The 27112-nt window shown below is 43.3% G+C and overlaps 1 protein-coding gene across 5 annotated transcripts in view; it reads right to left on the bottom strand.

Annotated features, from left to right (window-relative positions):
- The window catches only part of Fryl (FRY like transcription coactivator), a 242924-nt gene that overhangs the window by 172090 nt on the left and 43722 nt on the right, over nt 1–27112 (bottom strand). For 3 of the 5 annotated variants that reach the window (XM_036201449.1, XM_036201445.1, XM_036201446.1), the window contains one exon: nt 1811–1937. The exons of the other annotated variants lie outside the window; for them this stretch is intronic. The gene's annotated coding sequence lies outside the window, so the exon portion shown is untranslated. The remainder of the gene's footprint in view (nt 1–1810; nt 1938–27112) is intronic. 5 annotated transcript variants of the gene reach the window in all.

Below are 27112 nucleotides of genomic sequence, written 5' to 3'. Positions count from 1 at the left end.
ACCCCCCAACTCAGGAGGTGGAGACAAAAGGATCCGAAGTTCAAGGGTTATCCCCGGCTACATAGCGAATTCAGGGCCAACCTGGGATTCATGAGACCCTGTCACACAAGTGGGGGCGGGGTAGGGGAATTTCTGTCTAGGTGAAAACAAGGAAGGAAGACCTAAATATCTTTCCCTAAAGTAATACTGTAGCTACCAGAAAAACCCCTGACTTCTATAAAACATTCCTGAGAAGCACATTCTCTCTCCAAGCTTCCCCTGACCCTAAAAGGAACAAAATTATCTCATTCACCCAATCACCACAAACAAGGAAAAAAAAAATGTCATGACTATAAGCTGTTAGGCTTCCCACCCTAAAAGTTCCCACTGCCTGCAGGTGCTCTTTTCTTGTGTTCGCTTTGTAAATATGACCACGGTCTTCACACTGTGTGTCCGCTGTTTGCCTTGGGCCCCTTTGCTGGTTCTTATCTGAGGAGCCTTGCAACATGGTGGTGGGGTGGAACCACCATGCTCAGGCCAGACAGGAAGTTGTCCTAGTGTTTACTCAAGACACGGGACCACCTGCTGGGTCACCATTAACCCCATGGTGATGTAGTTCACTTTCACATCTCAGAGAGGAAGAAGGGCTGAGGTGCAGAAGGCCAAGCACTGGGAGCCACAGAAGAAACAGACCTCCAGGTTTCCTTCATCCCTGAGTGTTTGCCCAGCAGTTTCTGTGATGGTTTGTGCGAGGCACAAGGACTCTGAGATGTGCCTCTGTCTCCAGCTAGTCTCCTATTTAAGAAGAGAAATCGGTTCTCCCTGCAGGGCGGCACAGAGCTCTTTTGAGTGGTTCTACTTCCTTGGTCCAATCTGCTTCTTGTGCTGACCCCTAATAAACAGCCTGGAAGTTACACCAACCTGAAAACCTGCCCGGAGGAAGATGTGGAGCAGAGGGGACAGCATGACATCTGTCTTGGTCTGGGAAGAAAGGTCACAGAAACTCATTTGCTTGATGCGTCTAAGCATTTTGAGTAATTCTCATAACCCGGAATGTGTCATTTGTTTGTATCTTAAATGTTTTCCAATAGGAGCTGGAGAGATGGCTCAGTGGTCCACAGCACTGGCTGCTCTTTCAGAGGGCCTGAGTTTGACTCCCAGGCAACCACTTGGCAGCTTACAGCCACTAACTCCAGTTCTAGGGGATCTGATGCCCTCTTCTGGCTTCCATGAGCACCAGGCACATACACAGTATGGACATGCACGCAGGCAAGACACCTATACACATAATAAAATAACAATAATTTTAAAACTCTATAAATCTTCCAATTGTCCACCTACCTAAAGTTTGATTGCTAATTTGGTGGTTGAAAGTTAGAGACTAGTGGGAAGGAATCACATCATTAGGGAGTTGTTCTTGAAGGAACTATGGGATTCTGCACACACAGACAGACACACACAGACAGACACACACAGACAGACACACACAGACAGACAGACACACATACACACACACACACACACACACACACACACACACACACACACACACACACACACACACACACACACACACACACACACACCTCTTTGCTTCCTGGACACAGGTCTAAAACAATGAGACAGCAATTCACAGACCAGAACTTCTAAAACCATGAGCCAAAATCAACCTCTTCATAAACAGGTTAATCATGTCAGGTGTATCATTAATGTGATGAAACATGATTAACACAGAAACTGCAATCAAAGCTGGGAGCTGAAAAGCGGCATTTAAAACTCTTTCTAGAGGACCTTAGTCACTCTGAATTTGCAGTATTTACTGTGATCTTACCGTAGTGCCGTGCCAGACTAAGTTCTCGGTGGTGACATGGGGCATCTAACCCTGCATGACTCTCAAGCAGTTTGGAATATTAGCATTTGGAGGTTAACTGCCCAGATTCAAATAAATGGCTTCGTCTCTGAAGAAAAGAACAAAACAAAACATTTGCCTGTCAGGGATGTTGATAATAAGAATACTTTTGTGTTAATTCGAACCCACCCTCACTAGTAACAATCATTCACCCAGTGCTACTGTCTCCTCCAATAGGACACATTATTTTTTCTTAAACTATGGAAACTGTGCCACCAGTATAAAATTATTGAGAGGGATATAAAGGCCTGCCTCCGTTACTCCCAAATGCAACAATTAGCTCACAGAATATCACACCTCACTCACAGCTTCATACCCCACCCACCCTCCAGATTATTCTGAAGCAAAAAGGCAGATATCCAAGCATTTCACGTGTAGATAATCCAGTACACCCCACCCTAAAACAAAGGCGGCCCATTCGAGTACCTACAGTTTATGACCATCAACTACTGAACGTTGCTCGAATTTCCAAGCGTCTTTCTACCAACCTTTTCTAACTGTTGAACAGAATCCAGACAGGTGGCAGTGTATCACTCAGGTCTACTTTAATCTATACTTTTCTCCCCCTTCTTTCCCAAGTAATGATTTCATAAACCAATCGCTGACCTCATACATACACCAACATCTTTTTCAGTAACAGGTTTAACCCACTGTCATTGTAGTCATTAAAATACAGCATTGCCAAACACCACATGTGCCTACTAGGCACCATACTTAATGGATCTAATTAGGATGTGTATTTTTCAAAATCTTACTATAGTAACCCGCAAGACCTTTGGACAGCACACTACTGTGCATATCTGCAATTCTCTAAAAGTTGCTAAAAATGAAACCAATGACCACAGTGTCCTTTTACCATTTGTAAGGACTCAGGTGTGGTCACAGGCATTCCATGTTTCACTACTATTGAGGGTCATGGCACTTCTCAATAGTTATATGGGCCAGTTCTCTCATTTTAAGTCATACCTATTTTTTTCTTATTAGTGAAATTAATAACTAACCCAAAAGAAAAAAGGATTAACTCTAACATACTATTATTGGACTCTCAACTTGAAATTCCTTTAGTCAAGTTATAAAAATATAGCATTCCATTTACTAAGAAGCATGGTCAACAAAACCACAGCAAAAGCCACACACACACACACGCACACACACACACACACACACACACACACACACATTTAAAACATATCCTGTGCGATATTTTGTGTTTTGACAAGTAAAGCTTCCTTGGAGTCAGAGGGTGGAGCTAGCCACTAGTTAACCATAGAGGTCTGGAGGTCTATACAGAGAGGAGACAGGAAGCTATAAGGTAGGGCGGGGAACGGATCTTGGCCCTTTTTGGACGAGGGATGGAAGAAGTAGAAAGTCATTGGTGGCTGTTCCCCTGCTTCTCTGATCTTTCAAGTTTTTACCTCGATATCTAACTTCTGATTTTTATTAATAAAGATTAATTTGAGGGCTGGAGAGATGGCTCAGGAGTTAAGAGCACCGGCTGTTCTTCCTGAGTTCAATTCCCAGCAACCACTTGTAATAAGATCTGGTGCCCTTTTCTGGCCTGCAGGGACACATGCAGGCAAAATACTGTATACATAATAAATAAATAAATCTTTTAAAAAGATGAATTTGATTAACACTTCAATATCACACTTTTTCATAATCAGAATCATTGAGACTTGCTGAAATGGTGTACTTTCCATCGAGCATTTCTGAGTCTGAGAGAGAGAGATAGAGAGATAGAGAGAGAGAGAGAGAGTGTGTGTGTGTGTGTGTGTGTGTGTGTGTGTGTGTGTATCCAGGCTGGGTGTGGTGGTGCACACCTTTAGTCTCAGCACTTAGGAGGCAGATGCAGGCAGATGTCTTGAGTTCGAGGCCAGACAACTCACTGGTCTACATAGTGAGTTCCAGGACAGTCAGGGCTAGAAAGACCCTGTCCCCCTCCCCCAAAAAAAGAATGAAAAAAAAAAAAAAAGATACCCACACTTCTGCCATATTCTTGATATTTCCTTGCCTTTGGATCATGGCATCTTCTCTCCCCCGAAGTACATAAAACCCGTATTACAAACTCTATTTTACTGGTACACACACCGAGATTTAAGGTGGGTTTTGCCTTCTCTTTCAGGACGACTCACAGAACTGATGACTGCTGGGGTAAAAAAAATCGGAGGGCCGATACAGCTGCAGGCCCAGAAGATGGCTGAGTGGGAAAGGGCTTGCTTGCCCTGAGAGCCTGACGGCCTGAGCTGGATCTCTAGGGTTGATGGGCAGAGCCAACTCCACAGAGCTGTCCCGTGACCTCCACATGTGTGAGGTGGCACACGTGCACATCACAGACACACTACAAATAACAAGTTAAAACTGGGGGGAAAGGGGGGGAAAACCCAACTTAGAGAGCCCTCGAGGATGGGCTGTACCGTGAGGATGGGGCTCTCAGCCTGCCTCCCTCCTGGCTGCTCTGCCACTCTGCCCATGCATGCAGCCAGCTTTTCCAGCACCCACTTGCCATCACCAGCTCTCAGGTCCAGTACTGTCCCCTGAAGCCTGCAGCACCTTCAACAGACACATCACCTTTCCACCCTCAATTTCTCACTTTTGAACAAAGAGATAAAATGTGTGATTGCCCAGCAAAGTATTTGGTTAGTATTTCTCTGGTTTTCCTTGGTGGTTATATTTTTACTGGGATTGGCGTTGGGGGAGATGTCTGTATCTAAGGTTTTTTAGATTCTGATTTTTTTTGGGGGGGGGGGCAGCTTTTCTGCATGTCAATCAGCTTTTCCTCGTCTCCCTACATACCATTTCATGTGGGATTCACTGACATGAAGAACATTTTTTTTCCGTAAGAAAAGCAATTTTTACTGTTACTTTTATATCATGTTGCTTTTGAGACAGTGAAGGTCAGAAAGCTTATACTACCTGTCCATGCTCAAGCTGTACATGAGATCAGTGCCCTGCCTTTTTTTAATTTTAAAAGGTCAAATAGAGGAGGTCAGTTGGTATTTGACAGACCTAAAGTGAATTCTGTACACAGCCAAGGGACAGAAGGCTTGAGAGGCGTGACTTTCACCTACAGTGCGGGGGACATGTCTCAGACCTGCAGTATATAAAGACCACAGTGGCCCAAATGCAGCCCAGGCGTGCTGCACTTAAACCCAGGAACTAGAGTAGACCTCTAGACGATATTCTAAATCTCCTTTTCTTTTCCAAAACAATTTCTGAAATAATTATAGCACAAATGTCAAAGATTTAATGGTCTTCATTTTCATAAGACATCTAAGGCATGTCTCCATGTAGGAAATGATAAGCTAAAGTAATTAGAGCAAAAAAAAAGAACAATGAAGTTGAGGGCTGTTCATTAGCATACTCTCAGTATTTGTGTGCTTGGAATATGTCAAAATGTGGAGCGGGAAACAGGGGTCTCCAGCACATGGTAGATTTGGGCCCAATGCTAAGGAACAACTTGATTGTTTGCTGTTAATGAAAAGTCTGCCTCATGAAGGAAGGATTTAGAATCCCTGCTGACAGGAATACTGGCTGGAGAGATGGCTCAGCAATTAGGAGCAAGTGTTGCTCTTATGGAAAACCAATTCCCAGAACCCACGAGAAGACTCACAACCATCCATAACTCCAGTTCTTGGAGACCCGAAGCCCTCTTCTGACCTCCAGAGGCACTAGGCGCACATGTGGTGCAGAGACATACATGTGAGCAAAACACTGATACGTACATATAAAAATAACACGAATAAATCCTTAAATATTGTAGAAATCACTAGCATTCCTATACAATGTTATAGAAAGGATTACCCCATCAGGTTGGGGGAAAAAAAGGATTAGGGTAAACTACTTGGATGATTCCAACTTGAAAATCTAAATTTAACTTCAAATGTATTTTATATTGTTCTTGAATAGCAAATGTGGTAATCTAGAACTGCATTATGCTTCAACCAAAGACAGAAATGCATTGCAAGACAGCAAATCTGGCCTACCATTAAAATTGCAAGGTCTCATAAAATGATGGAAACCAAACAGAACAAAATGAGGGGGCAGGAGAGATGACTGGGAGGTTAATGGCACTTACTACTCTCCAGGGACCTGGGTTCAATTCCCAGCACTAGCAGCTGTAACTCCAGCCTCAAGGGCTCTGTTGCCTTCTTCTGGCCTCCACAGGCACAGGACAGACACACATACCCATAATTAAAAATAAAAACAAATCCCTTTTCAAAGTGAGATAAGCACTCCCACTGAGTTTGAGAGTAAGGAGGCATCAGCGCTCACATCCAGTTACAACAGTCACAGCCCTTACCTGTGACATCAAAACCACATGGAAAACACGAACAGCAGCAAGCTGTTTAATCCAACGACTGCATAAAAATGAAGTACTCATTCACAAATAATTAAGGGGGCAATAAGCACATCCTGTGAGTCGGACTGGTAAGAAATTGTAAAGATGGATATTCTATGGCAGCTTTGACAACCATTTACTTGTCAAAGAAAAATAATGATTCCATAAAACTATGACTGATTGTATCACAATTCAAACTTCTGGTCACTTTTGGTCTAATTATTTAGAAATGCTATGGTTTTCATAACTTTTTTAAAAAGTTACCTTTCTAGTTTTATGAGCATTAATGTTTTGCCTGTTACGAATGTCTGTGTGAGGATGCTGGGTCCCCTGGAACTGGAGTTACAGACAGTTGTGAGCTGCCATGTGGGTGTTGTGAATTGAACTCCAGTGCTCTGGAAAAATCAGTGCTCTTAACCACTGAGCCATCTCTCTAGCCCCGGTTTTTATAACTTCTTTAAAGTGGGTTTATATTTAAACCTCTGAATGCTTTATTACCTCCCATCAGGTTACGTTTATTGGTGTGTGTGTGTGTGTGTATGTGTGTGTGTGTGTGTGTGTGTGTGTGTAGACAAATTGCAGAGTAGGTTCCCTCCTTCCACCATGTGGGTCCTTGAGAGCCAATGCAGGTTGTCAGTCTGGCAGTACGTTATCCCACTTACTACCTTGCTGGCCCCAAAATTCTAATTTGAAAGAATATGGGGACAAACCGTACTGGATATAATCTCAGATTATATCACACAACCTGCTAAAGATGTTGTATAATGATCTGAGCTGGCAGAACCAGGCAGCACCCCACCCCCACTCCTCCCAAAAAAAAACCACTCCAAATCTCCTGCTGACAAAGCAACGTTCTCAGCAGGTAAATTTGTCAACATTCTGTTGATTTTGCATTTTTTAGCCAGAACAGTGGTGTCACAGTACTTGATCTAAGCAAAGCAATCAGCAGATTTTCCATTCACAATGTTAGGGAGTTTTCTAGAAATCTTTCATTATTTAACCAAATGAAAACACACCAGTGTACACATTTTCTTAAGTACTGATGGGTGAATACATATTTTTGGTACAATCTTCCTATCATACTTATATGTTGGCCCAGGAAAAAAAAATAGCATGAGATCAAAATATACCAATAAAACTATTCTCTATATTCCCACCTAGACTTAAAAAACCAAGAGAAAACCTTGGGAGTAAATGCAAAAGAATCCTAGTAGATATCAATGCAAAATGTATCTCCAACTCATAAATGTCCTTCTACCGAACTTCCAAAAATCTATGACTACAACTGTACTCCACATAAGCTGACAGGAACCACACATCTGATAAATGTTTATAGACGGGCACCATCTGTGGAGAATGTGGTGGTGAAAAAATTAAATCACCCCACTAGAGCAGTGGCTCTCACCCCTCCTAACGCTGTGACCCTTTAATACAGCTCCTCAGGTTGTGGGACCCCAACCATACAATTATTTTCATTGCTGCTTCAGAACTGTAATTTTGCTACTGTTACGAAATGCAATGTAAATATCTGATATGCAGGATTTCTGGTATTTGATCCCTGTGAATGGTTGATCCCTGGGGTCATGACTGAGAACCACTGTTCTAGAGCGTACCATTCATATTCTAATGAACAATCAGACCTTCTAAACTTAGCACTGCTTCAGTACCGATGAGACAAATGCAGGGAGCCAAGTGTGGGTTCCAGCACCCACATCCTACGGCTCACAACCACCTGTAACTACAGCCCTAGTATCTAACACCTCTGACCTCCTCAGGCACTGCAGGACCCACAGATAAGATACATGCGCACACACACACACACACACACACACACACACACACACACACACATATATATATATATAAATGAAAATAATAAAAAACGTAAGTGAAAATAATTAAAATACACAATAACCTAACTTTATGAGAGCTGAGAACATTTATGATACAACCATCAATTATAAAGTAAAATTCCATCTTTTAGGGAATGGGGATATGGCTTCCTGGGTAAGAGCACTTTCTGTACAAGCAAGAGGATATGAGTTCACATCCACAGTACCACAGAATAGTCTGGCATGGCCACCCATCCCCGTAACCCCTGAATTTGGGGGTTGGAAACAGATGGGCCCCGGGAGCTCATCGACCAGCCAGCCTAGCTGAAATTATGAGTTCCATGTTCAGTGAAAGACCTTGTCTCAGGAAATAAGGTAGAGAGTCATAGAGAGGGACTGGACACCCTCCTCTGTGCATGCTGATGCTGGGAGCCGCACACTGGAGCACGCATGTGCGCACGCATCCCTGGCAATACTGAAAAGCCCTCTGTACACTTGCTTTTGATAACCCCCCACGTACCTTAGTTCCCCCAAATTATGCTGTTCATGCTACAGAGCAGCAGCCTCCAAATTTCAATAGGACTGTTTCATCTCTTCCATCCACAATGCTCACGAACTCCTGGCAGGTCACCTAACGCAGTAATCTCGCCCTTCCCAGAATAAGCTAATCCCAACCCTTTCAGCTTCCCAGGAAGCCTAACTTTCTCGGTTCATTAATTATTCTCCAAGAAGCTTCAGTTATGTCCCAAACCTACAATTCAAGTCTTCATAGAAATTACCCAAGAAGATGCTTGGAAACACATTCAAGAGAAACACAACAAAGCCCTATTTTTTCAACAACAATAACAACAAAAATCCTTTAAAAAAAAACAACAACAACAACTTTTTAAATGTTATTTGTTTTGTGTGTGCATGCATGCTTGCATGCATATTATGGCACTCATGTGGAGGTCAAAGGACAACCTGCAGGAATTGGTTCTCTCTTTCCTCCGTGTGGGCTGATACAGCCCACCATGGTCCTCAGGTTTGGCAGCACATGCCTTTTCCTGCTGAACAATGTAGCCAGCCCCCAAACTATCAATTAACTAGCCAAACTGTTTTAGTTCTTGCTTGTCACAAAAAGGGGACATGTGATCCACTGAGGTGTGGGAGGGGTGTCCCTTCTATTTAAAAAGGTAATGGTTGAACATTTTTGGGGGGGTCATTAAGGACCCTAATTAATGTGTACATTTATTTTATCTATAGTTTTCAAAATTAAACAATAGAACATGATTTACCTAATTATGTCCCTGCGGTTCATCAAGATAAAACACTGCAGAAAATTCATTCAAACCTATAATTTATATGCTTTTACACAAATAATTTGCAGTATGAGTTTTTAATATCTATGTGAGTTCAGGTGTGTGTGTACATGTATGTCCATGCCTATAAGTGCATGTGTATGTGTGAAGTCCAGAGGACAACCTCAGGCCACATCCTCAGAAATGTTATCCGTCTCTTGGGACACAGTCTCTCACTGGCCTAGAGCTCATCCCTTCAGCCCCAGGGGTCTACCTGTCTCTGCTTCCCCAGCACTGGGACCACAAGCCACCACACCCAGCTTTGTCACAAATGCTCTGGGGCTCGAACTGAGGTCCTCATACTTGCAAGTTAAGCACTTTCCCTACTGAATGGTCTCAGCAAGAAGAGAGCTTCTAGGCTAATCTAACTTTGAAATTAAAGGGAGAGAGCTAAGCATCTCAAGGTCATGAAGCAGGCACTGGCCCCAGCTTAATAAATCTCCCTTCTTCTTTCTGTTTATTGCTTCCAACAAGCCGAGCAAAGTCTGACATCTATAAAAGAAACCAGAAAAGCACAAATGCCCACTGAAGATTTAGATGACCTACTTCTCCCAAATTTATTGCACCAAATCAACGTCTCTAAATTCAAAGAAGAAGGACAGTTGACACCCTCAGTCCCCCCACTTGTATCAAAAGGCTTTAAAATGTCTATCATCCTTCATCCAGTGATGACATTTCTCAGAGCAAATTCTAGAAAGATAATCAGAAATTCACACACAAATTCATTTTAAGGGATGATCACCAAAAGGAACCCTTGCTGGGTCCAGGGGCCCACACCTTTAATCCCAGCACTCGGGAGGCAGGGGCAGGCTGGTCTACGTAGTAAGGCCCACAAGGACTACATAATGAGACCCTGTCTCAAAAAATGAGCACCCTTAAACGCTGCTGGCGAGAATGGGGAGGAGCCCAGCTACTATGGAAATTGGCATCGAGTCTCTTCAAAAGTTAAAAGCGACCAACTATGTGACCCAGCTACATGAAGTTTACCTGAAAGATGATGAGTCATCTACCTCATGGGCATGACACCAAGGTCTGCCCAGCATTGCTCACAACAGCTGAGGTACGAAACCAACACAGGTGTCCAAACATAGGAGAATGGAACAGGACAAGCGCTGCATACACCATGGGCAGTAGTTGACACATCCATACAGGGGAATGGCTGATAGACAGAGTGGTTCATCTCCCAGTCCTCGTCAGAGATGCTGCTCTCTACAGTAGAGGGTGATTAATGCAGAGAGAGACTCACAACTGGGCAGAGGGCAGGGAATAAGAGACTACAGAGTTCTCAGCTCTAAATAGTTACATCTACATCATAACCCCTCTTCCCAAGGCTCGGGGTCACTGTGGGAGAAGGGGGTGCAACGACCCTAAGAGAGTAGATATCTGTAGGAAAACAGCGTGTGTACACATGAACTCACATCAGCTGTGACTGTGTGGAAAATGGTCCCCTAAAGGAGTGGCACTATTAAGAGGTGTGGCCTTGAAGTAGGTGTGGCCTTGTTGAAGTGGGTGTGTCACTATGGGGGCAGGTTTTGAGGTCTCTTTTGCTCAAGCTTTGCTGAGTGTGACACTCAGCTTACTTCCTGTTGCCTACATATCAACATGCTCCTTCTCCAACTCCTTCTCTAACACCATGTCTGCCTGCATGCCACCATGCTCCCCGCCATGATGATAATGGACTAGACCTCTGAACCTGTAAGTTGCTACCTCAATTAAATGTTTTCCTTTACAAGAGTTGCGGTGATCATGGTGTCTCTTCACAGCAATAGAAACCTTAACCAAGACAGACAGCCTGCACAAGAGCAAGCCAGCCCAAATCCCAGCATGGACGGTGAAGGGCATGAAGTCCTCCCCAGCCCCTCGATTGACTGACTGAGGAGATACTAGCAACTGAAAGCTGCTGAGGAAGGAGACCAGTTTTCTTCATGGATTCAAAGCTGAGGGGCTCCTCGTGCTCCAGTACATGGTCCTACACCGATGCACACTAAATGAACTCAGTGGGTTAAAAGCAGAGCACATGCAGTTGGGAAGGAGAATGGGGTAGGGGGGAGTGGGGGAGAAATCCAAGGCTAGGGGAAGGGAAAGTTCTAATCAAAGCACATTGCATGCATGTAAGAAATTATCACACAATAAAAAAGAATGACATGTTCACAGGAAAATGGACGGACAGAACTGGAGATTATCACACCAAGTAGATGAAGCCATTCTCCGACAACGATTGCAGGTTTCTTCTCATTTGTGGTTCCCGGATTTTATGTAGACACATAAAATTATATATGTACAGATGGCACCAAAGTAGAAACAAAACTGTCCAGGGCACAAGGGGGACTAACAGGAGGGGCAGGGAGGACAGAGGGGTAGAGGGAAATACGAAAAGTGCCTTATAGGATCCAGTGTAGAAAAAGAGACTCTTTAGGGTATTCAACTCACTGTTATCCTAGGGATAATGAAATACTGCGGTCGTCCAAGCACAAACAAGGGACCAGTTGGAAGGGGAAAACAGATATATTCACCAGACGAAATACATCCAGCTAAATAAATAAAGCCAAACACACCTGGACTAACACCGCAACTCACTGTGTGTTTTTAAGCACAAAGAGAAAAAAATAATAATATTTATAGTAACTTCCCAGTTACTGAGGATAAAATTACAACTAAAAGCAATGAGTAGACCCTGAAGGAATGACTCCATCTTTATGATTGACTACATTCATTTACTCATCCATAAATGAGAATGATAAAATCTCTCGGGGATACTGTGAGAATTAAAAATGAGACGTACTTAAACAGTGCTTGATATATGGCAAGCGATCTCAGTTTAACATATCACAGATGCTGTCAACAACAAAACTTGCAAGAATTCCCCAATAAAGTAATAAAGTAACAAATGAAAATCTGTCAAAATTCTAACACCTAAGAGGCTAGGGAGATGGCTCAGTGGTTAAAAAAAAAAGCTGTTGCTCTTGCAGAGGACTGGAGTTGTGTTGCCATCACATGACAGCTCATCACCATCTGTAACTCCAGCTCAGGTGATCTGATGCCCTCTTCTGGCCCCTGTGAGCCATATATGAAGGCAAATCACTTAAAAAAACAAATCGGATGCCAGGTGGTGGTGGTGGTAGCTGCAGCGGCGCACGCCTTTAATCCCAGCACTCTGGAGGCAGAGGCAGGTGGATCTTGTGAGTTCGAGGCCAGCCTGGTCTACAGAGTGAGATCCAGGAAAGGCTCCAAAACTACACAGAGAAACCCTGTCTCGGAAAACAAAACAAAACAAAACAAAACAAAACAAAAAAAAATCAGGAAATATTTTTAGAGGTTTTTATCTTACGTGCATGAGTGTTTTGCCCGCATGTGTGTATGTATGCCACACATGGCTAGTGCCCACCGACATCTGAAGAAGGAGTCATAACCCTTGAACTGGAGTTACAAAGGTTGTGAGCTGCCCTGTGGGTGCTGAAAATCAAACCCAAGTCCCCTGAAAACCAGTGCCCTTAACTGCTGAGTCATTTCTCCAGCCCCAAGGTACAATTTTTAAACACCTATAGTTCAATAGTAATATGTAATAGTTTCACAGTAATATCTGGGTTAACTCTGTTTAAGTTTCTTACACATTAATGAGCATTTTAAACAGAATGCCCTGCTTCACTTTCTGGTGGTTACTGAACAATATTACCTGCACTTGCTCCTCTCTCTTCTGTTAAGCTCCATTCTTCATGGCTGCATGTAATATTGCTGTTTCTTGATTGGCAGTTTGTGTGCACAGTTTTAATTTTCCTCCTCAGAAATGAGTCTTGAAACAGAACTGCTATCTCCAATGGAATGAGATGTCCTTGGCTCTCCTCCCAGACTAACCTTTCTGTGATGCAGGCACACACTGGCAGCTGAAAAGTGCCTGATTTCACCCCCGTTTTTTCACTTGTGTGCTATAAAGGCCTCAGCTGGTGTTTTATACATGAGTCTTATTTTTTGGTACAAGTGCTTGTTGAGAATTTCTTGGTACTGTTTATTCCATTTCAAAGATCTCATTCTTCCCCGGACAGGCTGTTCTGTGGTGATGGCTCTTGCTGCTAAGCCTGACGAAGTGAGTTCAAGTCCCTGGCCCCATGTGGTAGAAGGAGAGACCGGATTCCCACAAGTTGTCCTCCGACACACACACACACACACACACACACACACACACACACACACACACACGCATGCACACACACACACACACACACACGCGCGCGCACACACACACACGCACACACGCACACACACACACACACACGCACACACGCACGCACACACACGCGCGCGCGCACACACACGCACACACGCGCGCGCGCACACACACACACGCACACACACACGCACACACACACTCACACACACGCGCGCGCGCACACGCGCACACACACACACACACACACACACACACACACGCATGTAGCAGGAGGCAATGTAATGAAGATTAATCTCTCTCTTTTCCTTCAGATCACTACAGTAGCCCGCTCCCCACTTAAATGTTAGTGTTCCCATGTTTCTATAATTTGTCCTAAAAGATTAAGATTCTACTTTATCAGCTAAAACCGGGAGTCCTTGTCTGTTAGGAAGGAGCCCACGACGACATTTTTGTTCTGTTTTGTTCTGTTTGGTAGCAGGGTTTCTCTGTCACACTGAAATATTTATGGATGGAGTGTTATGACAGAGGCCATACATCAAGATAATCGGGCTACGGAAAAGGGTGCTGCAAAGTCCATACGACGGTGGTGGGAACCCGAGCGAAGGAGTGGGCACACCAGCATCCGTCCTCCACTTCCTCTCGCCATTGCATTTTTTTTAAAGCTACATTGTTTTGTTTTGTTTTTTAATCTTTAAAAATAGATGTGATGATTAAAAAATGTCTATAAAAACACTTCTCCCAAGATCTTCGAAGGCAGATAATTCGATGATTAAAAAAAAAAAAAAAAAAGGAGACCAAAACAATTTAAGACAAAGTCAGAGCTGAAATAAACAACTACAGTTCTTAGAATCTCAACAGCACTTGTCAGTAGCCCCCACAGATAAGAACATACTCCAAGGCCTTTTTCCAAACCATGCCTTCGGCATGCCACGCTGCCTCCCCAAGACAACCTCAGTATTTATACCGTGCATTGCAGAAGCACAATCATGCCTCTGTATGTGCCCACGTGAACATTTGATAAGTCACTTTATTATGTAGCAGTATTAAATAGTCCAAATTCTCTTGGTGCCTAAATCACATCTTGGTATCGAGTTAGGCACATCATAAACAACACTTGCAGATTCACAGTCTGCAACAACAGTTTCGTTTGTATCCAGAGGCAAAAGAACTAGGGCCAGCATTTAAAAAGGAGGGCCGGAGGAGTCAGTGCATATCCTTCACCAGGATGTACTGTGAGGAAATGTCACCTGACTTGCATATAGAAAGCATTTGACCTTGGAGTCAAGTGACCATGGTAGTAGCCTTTCTAAGGACAAAGGGAACAGGAGCTTGGGGGGGGGGGGGTACACACTACACGGACAGGAACCAGGGAAGCTTCTCAAAGTTTATTCACAGTGTGTTTTCTTTAACAACCCAGTATACATATGCACAGGAAGAGGTATCTGGAGCACCCTGCAGTATACTGTAATCGTCTCTGAATTGTTTAGGGGAAAAATGATACTTCCATCATTCTCCAAGAAAACAATTTCCTTAAACTGGCAAGGAGCAGGGGCTAAGTCTCCCCCCATTTACTGAGCCAAGGACAGGTTACAGTGGGTGGGATTCAAGGAGCCAGGTGTTTAGACGCTGTCCAGAGACAATGACCTCTAAGGTTTCTTCCCACTATAACACCCTGTGGCTCTGAGGAGTGGTTGGGGCCTGAGCTCCACTTACGGGTGCACACACCAGTTCACTTCCCACAGACACTAGCAGAGTTGCTCTCCTATAAATAGTCAGGCACGAAAGAAACATGTGTTGAATTCAACTGACAATATGCAAACTACATGTAACTGCCAAAGTCTCGCTGTTGAAATACGAGGTGCCCATATACCAGGTATAGATAAATCATATTGTGTATTATTTGAAAACTCATAAACAAGCTCTAAAATGTTAAAAAATGTGTATTTTATATGTGTTTTCATATAAATCAATATGGATGTGATACACATCCAAAAAAAATTCATAAACAAATGTGTCCATAAATGACATATGAACAATTCATTTAACATTATTCTAAAGCTCACTCAAATTACCAACTTTCAGTTTTGATGGTACTATTTTTTTCTTATTTGTTTAATGAAAATTCATTGTTCATGACTTTTAAAAAAACAAAAAAATATAGGCTCAATACAAAAAGGAAAACAGCCAATTTTACAATCCAGCAGAGACCTGTGGTAGTCCCCAGTCAAGCAGCTCTTAGCTGTACAGTGTCTCCTGTACTCTGTCTTAAAAACAATAGCTTGTTCAGAAACACAAAACTCAACGGCACCAGAGTCCTTCCTGTATACACTAACTTCCAATACTTCATTAGGGTTTAATTTACGTAGGGACAAAATCTACTTAAAGGCTTTTGATTTTGATGCACAATCTAGTGTTTGATAAGGAACAATAGGACAATTCCTTATAGTTTTATGATACTATAATAATATGAACATAACATACCATTTCTCATGATCTCCTGAAAGTTATGATACAAGTTGACCTTTCTATAACCTCTCTATGACCTTGACATTTTAAATTAAATGACTTAGAAAAATATCTAGAATTTTACAAAAAAAAAAAAAAAAAATGTGATTTCTGGTTTTCAAATGAAGATGTTTCTGCAACTTCCAAACATTTGTTTTTTATGAGGGACAATTTTTAAACCCAGCTCCAATTCATTCTCCCTCTCTAAATGTGAATTGTTACAACGTGAAGCACCCTTTAAAAAGCCTCACAGAAAAGCCCCTCAAGAAACAGAAACTTGCCAGTGATGCTTGCATCCCAGCAGGAGGCAGAGGCAGGTGGATCTCTGTGAGTTCCAGGACAGCCAGGGCTAAGGCAGGGAGGGAGAGAGAGGTCCTGTCTCAAAAAAACAAAAGACGCAAGAAGTAGAAACTCTGCATTGGTTACAAAAAGAAAAGGAAAAAAGAAAAAGAATAATGTGGAGGGGTAGGGGATATCAAATTCTGTTAAAGCAGCGTGCTTTCCAGCAGTCACCAAGTCCTGGCTTGATCTGATCCCTAGGACCAAACAGACTAGGCATATTGGTATCCACGTATGACCCAGCAGTTAAGAGATGGAGACAGGAGGTCATCCGCGGCCACATCAAGGTCAACCAGGCCCCAGGAGAACCTGTCCTTTTTTGTTTGTTTGTTTGTTTGTTTGTTTGTTTTTTGGCATCTCTGAACTGGTTACTGCCACGGCATTTCCACGAAGCAGTGCCCTCATATCCACCAGCCATCCAACGGAGCCCCTTAGAATTGACAACAATGGCAGCTAGCCAGCCACATGAGCCGCCTTTAAGAGGTCTACAGACAAAACAGAAGAAAGATATGCATATGTTTCAGGTGCTCTGAAGTTATGAAGTTATGAATACATCTGAGCTATAGTTCTTACAAAAGAGAAAGGTTTCAGTTGGGACGGAGGAGGGGACAGCCTTCCCTGTTCCAAGACAAACTGGAAAACAAGCTATAACTCCAACTCTTCTTGCTTCTTTGTGGAGAGCTAAGAAAGAGATTCAGTCTTTTCTTTTCCTCCTCTTAACCTGTTGGTATTAATTCCTTGAGAATTTCACATACGCATGCAGTGTAATTCGATCATATTCACCTCCAAATCCTCCCCCTAGTTCCTCCCAGACCCATCTCCCACTCTCTAAGTGGCTGATTCCTACAAAGCCTTTTAAGTCACATACTCAGGCTTAGTAAATAGCACTGCCTCACGGGAAGTCTCCCCGGCACAAGTCCCAGTGTGCCTGGCCCTACAGCCAGATGCTATCGTGTACCCCGAGTTACATAACAGCTCTTGGCTCTGCCCTCTCAAGTGGCTATCTGCTACTGCCTCCTCCCCACATTTTATGAAAGAAAGTATTGTGCTGGGTACCGATGGTCCCAGTTGATGGTCCCTCCCTAGAAATTTGCAAAAGATACTAAGTCATTTATTCAGATCCACATCATCTACACAGAAAATAACACATTTCAAAGTGAATAACAAAACATTCCAAACTGGCTTGGTCACTACAGATAACCATATAGAACAAACACACCACAGAGCTTAATCCTGCTCTTACAGAGCACTACCAGGAATCCAGACAACCCCCATACAGAAGTCAGCAGGGCCCCACCAACTCCACCCACAAACAGGCTCGACTCTTCACGGTGGCTAACTTTGGTCTAAGAAAATTACAAATATAGGAGGAGAGAATTCAGAGTTGGTTCGCTGCACCCTAAGAAATGACACCCTAGAAATTCAAACTAATTAAGAACCCAACAATAACAACAAAACCAGAACCCGTCACTGACAGTCCACTTGGTGGGACCTGCTACAGTGGGTGCATGCATGCATGCCTTCATTTTAATCCAACTAACCACAACAGACAGGGGAACTGAGAACACTGGTCAATGAACTCTGAAATCCTGAACATCTGGTCCTTTGAATAGAATAAGCTGCTATATGGAGTTGTATGAGATTAAGCATGCAAATGCAACCGTGATTCCAATACATTCTTATGTGATCTAAACTTCAGAATTCTCAAAACAGGGTAAATAAACATAATTAACACAGAATTTCTACTAAAGATTTCATGAAATGAATCAATTTATCATATCAAACTAAAAGAAACCATATTATGACCAACAAATCAGAGGATATACTTCATAGACTAAATCTAATCCCTTTTGGTGAGGTCTAATGATACAAGTCCAGTGAACAACTTCACGAAGGGCAGTGACAGCCTCATTTCAGCCATGATTCTCAAAACTAATCTCCAGTCTAAAGCACAAACGTCGTGAAGGAGGTTACTAACGCTTTTAAATACTGTAACTGTCCACAGCTGTGCCGAGCTTTGAGGGTGGACCTGACAAGGATGTAAAGGTCCAACTGTCATCCTGCGGTCTAGATGAAAATCTCTCCACTCCATCATCGTTTTCTCCTGAGTATCCGTGTGCCCCTCTGCTTCACTCCAGCTCTGTTTGGACAGAATAGTTGGTCCTTGGCTCACCGCCATAGAGAACTCAAAGGCACCTGAATAAGTGTGGTCTCTGGATCAGCTTCGTTAGCTAGATTGAGTTGCCCTTGTCACTAAGGATTTTAACATTCCCTGAAATCACAGTAATGCAAAATTAAACATTAACTGGAAAATGAATTAGAGCAGAGGTCCTCACCCTTCCTGATGCCATGACCCTTTAATACAGTTCCTCACGTTGTGGTGACTCAACCATAAAATTATTTTTGTTGTCACTTCATAACTAATTTTGCTACTGTTACGAGTCATAATGTAAATATCTGTGTTTTCCAATGGTCTTGCACAACTCCTGTGAAAGGGCTGTTCAATACCCCCACCCCATCACCCCGCCCCCAGGTACCAGGACCCACGGGGAGAGAACCACTGTGTTAGAGCATGCAAGCGGTGAAAAGCAATGCTGTTAAAATCTTCTAGAAACTGAGCACCAGGAACAGGAGGAGGCATGGAAACTGCCCAGCTGTTCATCAAGCCATGCCCTACACAGACAGCATGCCAATATGGGATAGGATGGGGTCTGTAACGGGGGGGGGGGGGGTGCCCTGATGGGTGTGACTCACCCACTTCTCAGACCACCCTTCTGTGAGAGCCTGTTTTCGGGTTCCTCATGGCTTTACCCAACAGGTCCACATAGAGGATGAGTGCAGGTGTCTGAGATGGTCTGCACTTGGCTGTGCTGGGGGAGGAGGTCTTTTGCTCCACCCCCTTGGCGTCTCTATATAAATACCCTGGGGCAGAGACAGTCAGGGCCCTTTGGAAAAGGTTCCAGGTCCTCTCGAGATTATCCTTTATTTTCTGTTTATCATCGCACTATAAATCCTTCTATCTAATATTTCCTGCTGCTCACACTCCAGAAAACTCTGGGGAGCTGTGGGGTTGGTGGGTAAACGCCCCACCCCCTTCTCAACTTATTCATGGGAGACTGTTTCAAAATGGTGCAAATGTGGTAGTTGGAAAAACATACCAGGCTTCAGAATTCCCATTGCGGTTATACTAAAAACTAACTCTCCTATGGATCTATAAGTGGGGAAAGAAGGGAGACTTGGAGAGGGTCAAGTGAGGCAGAGTCGCGTCTCCCACCTTGGCAAGCTTCTTCAGCCTGGCCGCCAGGTACACAAGCCCGTGTGGAGCACAATCTCTCCCTATGACAACTTCACCTTTCAAGTTGTCCATAAACCCACCCAGCCAGGAGCGCCACAAACCTTGGTGGTCTTGAAGACTCTCCATTTTACAGATAAAAACTTCTTCTTATCACTCTAGACTAACAGTGTTATTACTGGCAATCAGTAGCACATGGTAATTTGTTTCTCACCTATGAACACCTAAGGTTTGAAGATGATTTTTGAAAACTCTAAAATCCTATTCCCAGAAACTAAGTCTCAAAATCCTAATTTCATCTTAAGCAAGTTCATTTAAAAAACTTCCATGGTAATATTTGACCTCACTATTGTTAACATTGTTGAAATATTAAAAAACTGTAATACATCTTTTAGGTAATTTGCTTTTTTAAAAAAAATTCTCCCTTTTTAAAAAAAAAAAAAAGATTTATTTATTATTATGTATACAGTGTTCTGCCTGCCTGCCAGAAGAGGGCGTCAGATCTCATTACAGATGGCTGTGAGCCACCATGTGGTTGCTGGGAATTGAACTCAGGACCTCTGCAAGAACAGCCAGTGCTCTTAACCTCTGAGCCATCTCTCCAGCCCTGGTAACTTGCTTTTTAAATGAGTTTAAAAGAGGCAGGAGGATCTCTGTGAGTTCGAGGCCAGCCTGGTCTACAGAGTGAGTTCTAGGACAGCCAGGACTGTTGCACAGAGAAACCCTGTCTCAAAAATCAAAATTTAAAAAAAAAATTTAAAAAATTGGTTTATGCTTTCCTACATTTCAGATCCCAAAAATAAGTCCCATATGGTAAAAAAGCCAAAATTTTTACGGCCACACAACCCTTTCATTATATCCAGAAATACTAAAAGACAAAAAGCACTTCTTTAATTCAATAGTTGGACCAAAGAAATGAAAAGATTAATATCTTAAAAATTCTTTTATAAAATAATTCGGCAACCATCACCCCTCAGCAGCGACAGAAAATTCCATTATGATTTCAGAGCAGTGATCTCGTCTGACAACGTTATGCGTCAGTGGCACAGGTACAGAGTACAGAGACGGCTCAATTAAAGAGACAGCCTCATTTAAGGAAGAAAGGGAGAGAGGAAAGGAGACATGGAGAGGAGTAAGAGGTGAAGAGCAGAAGCCTGGAAGGACTGTTTTTAACAATAAAGTCATTTTGCAAGCCATCACTAATGAGCAACTGAACCTTCTCTTCAGAAATGAAACATGTTGACTAGCCCTGTTTGTTTGGACTAGGTCACAAACAAAATCCAGTGTGAGCATTAAGTAAACTAACCCTGTCAATATCCAAATGATCACTTTTAATCATTTAATCAGCCAGACGGACAATCTGGTGGGGGGGGGGGGCGCGGGCGGCGGAGGGGGCAGCACGGGTACATTTAAATACACTCCATATTCACAGCTTCATTGGTCATTCTCTGAATCTGACTACTCGAACTATGCTTTCCTCAAGTCCCCAGAACGCTGCTACTGCCATAGGAACACACTGTTGTCAAATCAGTGTGGAGAGTTCTTTGATGTGTGCTGAAGTGTAAAGACGGCTCAAAAGGCAAGTCAGGCTTTTCTGAGCAATAAGGTAACTTCCTGAAGGTTCTTTTCAAGGAACCTGAGGCACTGTACCTGAGACTTGCCTCTTCTTAAAGAGATCCCCTTGACTCAATCTCCTAATCTCACACAACCCAACAACATTCTTTTCAGTCCTATGAATTCTGAAATGAAAAATACACAATTCTTTTCACTACAAATAAACCCATGACTATTCCTGATATAACAAAGACTCTTAGAGTTGACATCAGCAACAAAGGAAAACAGGATATATAAGGTCAAAAATAAACCAATCTCACTGACAGCATCTTAAACGGATTAGGGGAATGGCTAGGTGTGAGCCTTTAGAAAAGGAGAAAAAAGGGGGTAGAAATCTGTAGGTAGACATGTCATCATGGAAAATTAGGCAGAGGAGAAGCTACGGAAGGAGAGGAAACATGATTGGTGCTTGGTTGCCCACAAGAGGGGAGCCTCAGGAACCTAAAATACATGATACCTCAGTCCCAGACAAGACATTATTCTTCCCCAGTGAAGGAGTTTCAGGTTGTTGAAAAAGGGAGCACTGGATGTTTTTGTGATGAACAGCTCATGTGGTAGAGTGCTTGCCCAGCAAGCGCAAGGCCTTGGGTTCAATCCTTAGCAAACAAACAAACAAACAAAAAAAAAAAACCAAACAAACAAAAAAAAAAAAAAAAAAGAAAGAAAGAAAGAAAGAAAGAAAGAAAGAAAAAACAAAAAAAACAGGGTCTCATGCTGGGCAGTTAGGTTATTGTGTATTTTAATAACAGATACACACTACTGCACCCTGTTTGTGTGGTGCTGGGGATCAAACCCAGGACACAAGCAAGCACTCTACCACTGGGCTACAGCCGCAGTCATTAAACCATCCGTCATTTCTAGGTTACCTTTTGAAGCCGACTGAGCGGTAAAGGGCTAAAACAGGGTGGAACTTTTATTTTTTAAGTCTGACTAGGCTATAGAGTTCCTTCTAAAGACCACAGACATAAAGATACAAGGAATGAGTCGATCCTGGAGCAGAATTAAGAGAACTTCCCAACTGAACAAGCAGGCGCCATCACCCCACAAATGCGGCCACTGCATACAGCCACTGGCCTACATCTCCATGCATGTCTTTTCATGATGACCCCAAGTGGCTGTAGGGATCTTGTGATTTTTCTCCTCTATATTTTATTTTAACTTGTTTTCTTCAGCGAAAAGTTAATGTGTGCTGGAATCTCAATAGTGGACTTGAGGAGAGCCAGAATCACCTGGCAGGTGAGAGGCCTGTGGGGAATCATCTTGATAATGGTCATTAAAGAGGGAAGACCTGCTCTTGTGGGAGGCATCATTCCCTGGTATAGGACCTTAAACTGTTGAGAGAGAGGCACAAAGTGACCAACTGCTTTAAGCCTCCGCTGCCTCGACTTCCCCACTATGATGGACTGTACCTTTAACTGTGAACCAACAGGAACCCTGCCCTCCTGAAGTTTTTTGTCAGGGTCTTTTTCCCCAGGTGTACCACACGTAGTCTTGGTTACTTTTCTCCTCAGTGCTGTGACAGACATCGTGAGAGAAGAAAGGCATGCATGCAGTCCATTCTCAGGAAGTGGACAGGCATGGCTTCCTCACATTTCTACAGCTAGAGAAATGGGGAGGAGGGATGCTGTACTCAGGGAATGGGGAGAGGGGTGTTGGTACTCGGGAAATGGGGAGAGGGATGCTGGTACTCAGGGAATGGGGAGAGGGGATGCTGGTACTCAAGAAATGGGAAGAGGAGGATGCTGGTACTAAAGAAATGGGAAGAGGGGATGCTGGTACTTAGGGAATGGGGAGAGGGGATGCTGGTATTCAGGGAATGAGATGAGGATGTTGCTGGTGCTCAGGGAATGGGGTGAGGAGGATGCTGGTGCTCAGAAAAAGAGAAGAGGGGGATGCTGGTACTCAGGGAATGGGCAGAGGGGTGCTGGTACTCAGGAAAAGGGGAGAGGGGATGCTAATGCCCAGCTCACTCTCTTCTGTTCTACTTTTTTATTCAGTCTTGGTCATCAGCACATGAGATAGTGGCCCTGGTAGGTCTCCCTTCCTTTATTAATCCTATGTGCCATCCTTGGTTTTAAATTCAGTCAAGCTGATAATGAAGATTCACTATCTATCACAGGCCCTCAGCAGGCAGCCCAGACTGTCTTCAAATGGCCTTCTCCCTGCCCCAGCTTTGGGCCTCAGTTTCTCAGAGGAGGACTTTTTCTTTAAACAAAGCAAATGAGATGACGCCTTCAAGCTAGCCAGGTGCTGTAACATCTGCCAGAAGATTCACTTCTGACTCAACATCCTTCCCTGTGTCCTGCATCTGCAAACTGCCACCAGGACTGTTTTCATGGGGTTAGGCCTAGCATCTCTCAAATCTCAGCTTAAATGTCTATCAAACTGTAACCCATAACCTCTCCAATCCACTAACGGCCCCACCCTTGAATTCTCTCTTGATACATTAACCACAATTTTTGATCTGTGCTTAACATGGACTCCCCCAGGAGACCACTACCCAAGAGCAGGGATTATGACTTGCTACCTACTGCCAAGCTGCAGGGTTTCAAACTTTGGCAGGTGTTCCACCATTACTTACCGAATTCATTTTAAATAAAGCCACAAAGAGCCTTCACTTACTCAACTAGGAAGGCAGCCATGCCATTAACTGATAAAGGGGATGCTGGAATTCTGGCTCTGAGGATAAAGTCAAATTCTATCTGGGCAATGTTTGAAGAAATAGTTGAAGTCTGGGCTATATAAGGGGAACTATCAAACATCAAATGATCAGAAAAATGAGTGTACCACCGATGGGGAAGGGATGAGGAAAAAAGGAAGCCAGGCAGGAAGCAGATTAGAGAATAGCTCTGCTGTCAGGAAGGGAACAAATGGTTGGGATCCCTAATAATAAAGGGGCTTATTATAAGACAAACAAAACACACACACACACACACACACACACACACACACACACACACACAATGACAACAACAACAACAACAACAACAACAACAACAACAAAAAAAAAAAACACCACTAGAAAACCCCAAAGAAAGGAGGGCTAAGGGAATGGACAATTAAGAGGTAGAAAGGCAAACCTTTACTGCACGACAATCAATCTCATTCAAAAGGAGGGTGGAAATTAACTTAGTAAAACCCCCAAAGGCTTGAAAATATATTGTATGACATAGTCAGGTATACACACACAGGCACCCACTGATGAGAACACAAAGTCTCTCAGGCTATATCTGGAAACATCTAATAAAACTGCAAATTCACTTAGCTGCTAACCGTACCAATCCACTTCTAAGCACCCGCCTGACATGTGACACAGTCAAATTAAAAGCAGCATGTGTACATTCACCACAGTATACTTTATATTAGCAAAAGATTAGGAACAACTCCAATTCTGGTACATTCAATGAGGTGTTGTATGGCTGTAGAAAGGATAAATAATACACTGGTAAGGAACGATTTTCAGAATATATCAAATGAAGAAAGGAAGGTATATAGTAAGTACACTACGATACATATTAGAAAGAAAGAGATAAGAGTCAGGCGGTGGTGGTACACACCTTTGATCCCAACACTCGGGAGACAGAGCCAGGGGGGATTTCTGTGAGTTCAAGGCCAGCCTGGTCTACAGAGCGAGATCAAGGACAGGCATCAAAACTACACAGAGAAACCCTGTCTTGGAAAATAGAGAGAGAGAAAGTGGGGGGGGGGGGGGAAGGAAGGAGGAGTGAGAGATAAAAACATCATCTGTTGATATTTATTTTATTTTATTTATTTTGTGACAGGGGCCAGAAGAGGGCCTTGGAGACCCTGGAGCTGGAGTTACAGGTTTTGGGCTAACTATCATAGGTACTGGGAGCTGAACTGTAATCCCCCAGAAGAGCAGCAAGACTCTTAACTGCTCAGCCGTCTCTCCAGCCCCACCTGCTTATACTTTGTTTAATCAACTGAAATTTTCCAATGGTTTCTTATAAGAGGGGGAAAAAAATTAGGAAGTAACTCCTTTCAATACACCTTGTTTTGTGGATGTTGTCTTTGGATCCATGAAACTATTATAGATGACTGTAAAATAACATTACAGCTTATAAGTTATTAGATTGCTAACTAAGACTAGTCAGTTGTTGGCTTAATTACACAGAGGAGGATTAGTATGGTATGTCTGAGAGGCATGCCAATGGCCCCCACCTCCTGGCATTCACACCCATACACAATTCCTCTCCTTGAACATGGAGTGGGTTTGGAGACTACCACGAAAACAGAACGCAGAAGAATGCCAGTGTTCATGGCAAAGCAGCCCATCAGCAACGAAGAGCGCCACTCAGTCCCTGCAGCCGGGTCTTTAAAATGTGGGATCTGAGCATGATGTATCAATTTGGCCTTTAAAAAAAAAAATGATGCTCTACTCTATACAGAACTAGTTCCAGGACAGCCAGGGCTCTGCGGAGAAATCCAGTCTCAAAATAAATAAATAAACACAGAGAGAGGGAGAGAGAGAGAGAGAGAGAGAGAGAGAGCGCAAGCCAAAAATAAGGTATTCCGCCGCATGCCACACATAAATGACCTTGATAACATTATGCTGAGTAAGATAAGCCAGCCATAGGAGGAGAAATGCTGCCATGACTCCCTCCACCTGTGGGGCAGTCAGACCCTGAACAGAAAGTAGCAGCAAGCGGTTGTGTGGGGCAGGGTGTGGGAGCGTGGAGAGTTACACTGGATGGATACTGTGACTCCACTCAATTCACTCCACTCAGCTGTGGAGCATGGAAAGGTTCTGCAGACAGTAGAGGGTGGCAACAGCAAGAAGGTGCTCCATACCCTTCAACTACACACTTAAATACAGGCAAGGTGGGTAACTGCACGAAGCCCTAGGTTTCATTCTCAGCACTACAGAAAAAGAAAGAAATCCTGACCAACAGCCAGAATGGATTAATCCTGCCCAAAGTTGCAAGAGCGAGCTCAAACGCACCACGGAAGTCTCTGTGACCCCCACCAGTTGAAATGACTGCAGGCTCCCAAAAATATCACCATGGCAGTTTATGAGAAGCTCTGGCTAGAAGCACTCAACTAAGCTGCACCCCAAAGAAACACACTGACACCAACTGTCAGATAATGATGTCACTGGGGTAAGCTGAGATGTTTGGGGAGCATCCGTCACGGAGCAATGGATAACCAATGCACACAGTACTTTTTGCATTCTTAGGGACATGTGCCCTGTGTCCAAAAATAATTTACTAATTCCACTCCAGAGTACATGTGAGAAAAAAATAAATGAAGCTTACTTATAATGTCTACAAAAGGTATGCAAAAGAATTCAGGGCAACTGGATCCCATCAGCTGGAGAATGGATAAGCTAATGGAGGCATTTCACACAACGAAACAGTAAACATGGATAAAAGAACTGTCATTTCCCACGACAGCAGGGAATCTCAGACACTTCACACAATGGGGGGACTTCATAGGCACCCGCATTGTTTGTTTGTTTCAATACACTCTTATTTGGTTGGTTGATTAATTTGGGTTGGTGTTTGTTTGTTTGTTTGTTTGTTTGTTTGTTTTGATACAGGGTCTCACTATGTAGCTCTGACTGTCCTGGAACTCACTAGATCAGCCTGGCCACCAACTCACAAAGACTCAACTGCCTCTGCTTCCTGAGTACTGGGACTAAAGGTGTACACCACCATACCCAGCTAGTTTGCTTTGTTGAGATAGGGTGTTGCTACATAGACCGGGCTGGCCTCACCCACAGCAACCTTCCTGCCTCAGCTTCCCAAATGTAATGATAATCAGTCACCATGTCCAGA

The sequence above is a fragment of the Onychomys torridus genome, chromosome 10 (assembly GCF_903995425.1).
Source record: "Onychomys torridus chromosome 10, mOncTor1.1, whole genome shotgun sequence".
Classification (NCBI taxonomy): domain Eukaryota; kingdom Metazoa; phylum Chordata; class Mammalia; order Rodentia; family Cricetidae; genus Onychomys; species Onychomys torridus.
The sequence above is the reverse complement of the archived record's forward strand: the minus strand, read 5'-3'. Positions and strand labels throughout refer to the sequence as shown.